Here is a 5,710-nt window from a genome sequence, read left to right as displayed (position 1 = left end):
CTGAAGTTCAGGTGGAGCTCTACAGATTTTGGAGTTATCCAGCTGCGTCTGGCTTAGGTCTGGCTGCTGTGCTCAGCTCCTTCCTGCTGCGGACCTGGGTATGATTGTGTCTGGAGGTTCCTGGAACTCGGCAGAAATTCCGGACCTGAGCTAGGACTGGGTCTGGGGGTTCCCGGAAGTGGGCAGAAATTCCTACTGGGCGGGAGGGGTGGGGTGCGGCCCGAAGGGGCGGGAGAGTGTCTGGCTCTCGCTGCACCTGCGCTGGGACTGGTCCCGCCGGCGCAGGGTAGCAGGAAGCTCTCCACACACTCCCCGGACCTGGGCTAGGACTGGGTCTGGGGTTCCCGGAAGTCGGCAGAAATTCCTACTCCTTGTACTAAAATTTAACTTTGACTTTGTTCTCAGTTTACAAAATTGGCCAAGAATGCCTGAAAACTCTATCACATGGTATTCAGCCTAGAGGGTGGGAAATAAGCACCTAGCTTGCGCTTTCTTTGTTTGCTTTTTTAACCAGTGGTGCTGTGCAGCTGGAGCCAAGTTCTTACCCCACCCTGTGAGCTTCAACTTTCTCACCTGTCTGGTGGGGATAATGCCGTTGGGGTGTTTGGCAGCGGTCATAAAGCAAACACAGTGCAGCTTGCTCCCTGGTCCCTTCTCTCTTTTCTGCTGGGACTGCGGTACTGGTGCTTCCTGCCATCCCAACACTGATTCTGGATGAAACTGGGCCTCCTGGTGGGATTGATTGCCATACACAGCAGGAGGAACTGAGAGGTCTGCAAAGGGCTGGAAGAGGGCAGGGGCTACAGCAGAGCCTGAGCATCACTTTTGTAAGAGCTAGCATTTGATCAGGAGGGTGTGACACAAAAACTTTATGACATTTCCCTTTCCCTGAGTTTGTATTGTTGCAGAGGAAATGGGGTTTTTTGTACACATGATTCAAGTGGGAAAATTTACAGTAAGTCCAGTCACTGTGTAATGTACATACTTAACTATGTCAGAGATTAAAGTGTTCCTATTAATAATAATCATTTCATGGACCTGATCAAGCTAAAGCAAATGTACAGCCTTTCCAGGCAGCTGCTCAGATTGCTGAGCTATCTCCCCAGCCTTCTATATCAAGCATTACTATAGCTACCTTCTCCTTTGTAACCACCTTTGTTCTTAATAAAGGAATATAGAATTCATTAGAAAAAAATAGTTGCATGGGACTTTTAATATGACCACAAACTTCACATTGTGTGGTATTTTGAATATATATGGACAAAATACTAAAGGCAAGTCAAAACATTTAAGATCCGAAGCAAAAATAGATCTGTTAGAAAAGATCCGAACATGTCATTGTGACTGTTGGAACCAGGCCTTGCATACCCACGCTATTTGCCATAAAACTAGCAAGAGATGGCCATATTTTAAAAATGATTTTTGGACATTTTGTTTGTCGTTCTCAGCAGTAATTCTGAAACCAATTGTTTCCAGTAAGGCCTTCAACCCAAATAATTGTAAGCCAGCATTGCTAGTGTTTAAAATGTGTGTTCTTGGGAATTCCTTATAACATTATAAGTAATCTTTATTTTTGTAGTAATTTGACACTAGAATGAACTAGTAGTTGTTTTGGTTGCAATTGGATGCTGGGACCACTCAAACTAAGCTTAAATTCTAGATCCCAACTATTAGCAGTTAAATTTAAGGTTAAAGTATGATTCCTGTTGTCCCTGGGTGCCTTAATGCCTCATTTTTATAAGAAAAATTGATGGGAGTAGGTACATCAGACCTTGCCATGAATATCCCATGGGTGAGGGAGAGGAAGCAGGGCTCCTCGCACATAGTAATGTTCAAACTTTTTTCTTCTAATTTCATCATTATCTTTCCCAAGTGAAGAGAGTTCCAAAAGTCTCACTTTCCCAGAAATCCTTATTCTAATTCTGATTCTTAATAATTTGTCACTGTTAGCCTGACTAATGAAAAACATCAATGCTTGGTCAAGCGTCAAAACACTGTCCTTTCTGCTCAGTAGGTCTGCTCTAGGAATTCTTTTCAATAGCTTTCTGGGCTGGCAAGATGAGAATGCATCAGAGAATGGGTCTTTATTGAGTGTGTTAATACTCATATTTTACACATGTGCGGCTTGAGGCCTTAGCATGGTATTAGAGCTCATGTTAAGCATGCTCCTTACCTACCCTCCCCAAAAGAACCTTAAGTTGTGTCCTCCAAATTGAAGAGTATTGATTCACAGCTGCCATGGGGGGAACTGTTGAAGACTACATGATGCAATTTAAGTGGGGCCATCTTTGTCTTGTGCTAGATCTGAGAGTAAAAGATTTCAGCTTTTCCCCATTTAGAATTATGTTAGCCATTGGGTTGTCATAGATGGCTTTTATCAGGTTGAAGTAGAGGCCATCTATTCTAATTTCTGTAGGACTTTGAACAAGAATGAATGTTGGACTTTGTCAAAAGCCTTTTCTGTATCAACTGAGATAATCATGTGGTTTTGGATTTGGCTCCATTGATATAGTGTATTACATTTATAGATTTGCGTATATTCAACCACCCTTGCATCCCTGGGATGGATCCTACTGGGTAATGATGTATAATCTTCTTGATGATTTGCTGGATTCTATTTGCTAGGATTTTATTGAGTATTTTGGCATCTATATTCATGAGGGAGATTGGCTTATAGTTCTCTTTTTTAGTTGCATCTTTCCCTGGTTTTGGTATCAGTATAATACTTGGCTCCAGGAATGATTTTGGGAGGATTGCTTCCTTTTCAGTTTCATTGAAGTTTGAAGAATGGGGCTGTTCAAGTTGTGTTTCATCTCTTCCCCCTCATCCACACTGCAATCCTGCATATAATGGAAGATGTTTACAGCCTATCTTTTCATGACTAACGTGTCATCTGAAGTTTAAGCAGGAGCACAAAGTGAAAGTAAACAAAATACTTCATTTTCCAATGATAAATATTCTCTCTCTCTCTCTCTCTCTCTCTCTCTCTCTCTCTCTCTCTCTCTCTGTCTCTCTCTCTCTGATGAATTTTGGAGACTTTACAAATCAGTTATACCGCACAGGTAAATGGAGAAGTTAGCAGCCATCATTTTCCCACTGCAGCCTGCTCCTTCCTGCACCTTCACACACTTTTTGTACTTTAAGATTAAATCCTGGTTTGAGTACAGAATAGGCACTTCTCCCCTCCCCCAGTTCATCTGCAGTTTCCCCATGAACAGATTCAACTGAACATGAATGGAAAGTTATTTAGCCACTGATCTGGTTAAAGAAGTCATCCTAGAATGGTTAGGGATGTCATTATTCTCTTAAAATATAGCAGAATGACTATTTACATAGCATTTTCATTGTATCAGGTATTTCAAAAATCTAGAGCTGTAAAGTATAGGGGCAGATGTATGTTTAATGCAAATACACTTACATGTGGGGCTAGAATTTCCCCTGATTCTGATATGCATAGGTGTGTAGGAACAAGCCTCAGTCATATCAGTTCAGCCAGTGCACTGGCCCTATGTTATTCTGAGTGTGGAAATACGAAGATGAGCATGTCTTAGGACGTGAGGAAATAGGAATAGAATTACAACAAATAGAGATTTGTTTGACCTTCTGCTTTTTTTACAGAAAAATCACCAGACAGTCCCCCTGTGGAGCAGGTCTTTGGTAAGTCATAGTATGAGTACTAGGTTAGTCTAAGAATCTTATACATTATAGCAGTTGTGGTGAACATTTAGATTTTCAGTGATACAGTCTGCTGCTACACATGTGTGCCATAGGTTTGCCACCATTGCATTAAAATATGTATCATTCTTTCAGAATCTCTCAATACACTAGTATGGGATTTTTGTTAATGAGATTTTTGGGAACTTCTGTTAAATGGCTGGATTCTCCTTCCCTGAGAGACTATCCCCTCATGCTGGAGTTGTAAAAGAAATGCCCAGAAAGAGCATCATGCAGACTGGGGCTTCATGATCCTGACTGCATCCTTTTTTTTTTTTTCCCCCAGAACCGGGGATTGAACTCAGGCCTTTGTGCTTGCCAGGCAAGCACTTATTCTACTGAGCTATCTCCTCAGCCCCCTGACTGCATCCTTTCAGCTGTTTTTCCCCATCTTTCCATACCAGCTTACAGCTGTGCCATGTGCAAGTTCTCTTCCTGTCTTTTTCTGAGAAGGGTCTCCATGCTTGGGCTTTCCTACTATGAGTATTTCACCCAGTCCTCTTGTCTGTCCTGCTCTCTCCTCAGTTGGTCCCAAGTGGTGCAGTCCTGCTACTACACAGTGGTCTGCACCCCAGAAGTCTGGGCAGCCTCTGGGAGTTAGAATGCTCTCCCAAGTACTGCCTCATATTTGATGAATTAGAACCCATGTTTCTGTAAGAGTCTCACTGACTCATGCCCAGTGGAGGTGTGAGCAGCACGGCCTGTACCATTGCTCGGCCTCTGGGTACTCTTTTGCTTAGATTTTTACAAATGTGGTCTTTTAGGACCTAATCCCCAATAGTACTTAGATCCCCAATCCTCAAGTGAAAAGATGGTGGTAAGCATGCTACAAATCTATTTACCACTTTGAAATATGCACCATATTATCATGACCTGTGGCCACCATGGTGAGGTAATGGGCATGTTAATTAACTTGCCTTTGAACAAGGTATTCATAGACCAAAATGTTACACTGGACCTAATAAATACAACTAGCATTGATGATGCAAAATAGATAAATGTATACTTGTATTACACATGTATTTTTTTTTGCCTCTCTTCACAAAGCTGTTATTGATTTAATAGGGACTGTTAATTTTGCATTTCCTAAAGTACATCTCTACTGAAGGACAGTTAGGAACCTGATGTTGTGCTCAGACTCAAGGTTTAAAGTGCTCGGATTACAATGATTTAAAGGTCCAGATTATACTCACGGAAATACTTGATCACAAATTGGTCCTTCTTGTTGTATATGGAAATAGAACTAGCCTTCTCGATTCCTCAGTCATTGAAATCCAATTTTTATTTTATTTTATGCAAGAAGCTCTTACTGATTGGGTGGATATATCCAATACTATGCTATTGAAAGGAAATGCAGGGAACAAAAATCATAGTCATTGCTCTGAAACAGCTTAGTCAACTATAACAAAATGACAATGTCATCCCATTAAAAGATCCCATGTCCCTAGACATGAACAATACTGTGAGATGCTACATTCTCATTTTCTATTTTCTTTATCGAATCACAGTGAATAAGATCTACTCAGCTTAATGAAGTATAAAAGGTATGCTGAAAATGATTGTTCTTAAAACCCTTTTAATGTTCAAGATTTTTTTTAAATTTTATTGATAAACAGATAGCAATGAGACAGTTTCAAATCAAATCGGAAGTACAGTTTCAACAATTAACACATTGCATATATTCTTAGTGGTTAATTGCTGTACAAGATGCGGACTTGAGATCCTATTTACAACAAACACCATTAGAACAAATCATTCTATTCACTAAGAGAATGCAACTATATATCTATCCTAATCACCATGAATTCACACATACAAAATGGATATTCATCTGTATACCCTATTTTTTCTAAGTTCCGTTATTGAATATTATAGGTGTGTAAACTTAGCAAAACATTCCAAAAGGGTCCAGCAGACCATAATAGCATTGGATCCTCTGTTTAACTGGCAATGTCAGAAATTATTGACCCGAGTCCCCCACAGCTCAACATAACAG

The 5,710-nt window shown here is 40.6% G+C and overlaps 1 protein-coding gene across 5 annotated transcripts in view; it reads left to right on the top strand.

Moving 5' to 3' along the window:
* The window catches only part of Slc44a5 (solute carrier family 44 member 5), a 223,051-nt gene that overhangs the window by 20,832 nt on the left and 196,509 nt on the right, over positions 1-5,710 (top strand). For 2 of the 5 annotated variants that reach the window (XM_023718339.1, XM_023718337.1), the window contains exon 1: positions 3,623-3,657. The exons of the other annotated variants lie outside the window; for them this stretch is intronic. The gene's annotated coding sequence lies outside the window, so the exon portion shown is untranslated. Of the gene's footprint in view, positions 1-3,622; positions 3,658-5,710 lie in introns of those variants that run through there. 5 annotated transcript variants of the gene reach the window in all.

This window comes from Octodon degus, unplaced genomic scaffold, assembly GCF_000260255.1.
Source record: "Octodon degus isolate 3935 unplaced genomic scaffold, OctDeg1.0 scaffold00057, whole genome shotgun sequence".
Classification (NCBI taxonomy): Eukaryota; Metazoa; Chordata; class Mammalia; order Rodentia; family Octodontidae; genus Octodon; species Octodon degus.
This window is presented reverse-complemented; position numbering and strand designations above follow the sequence as displayed.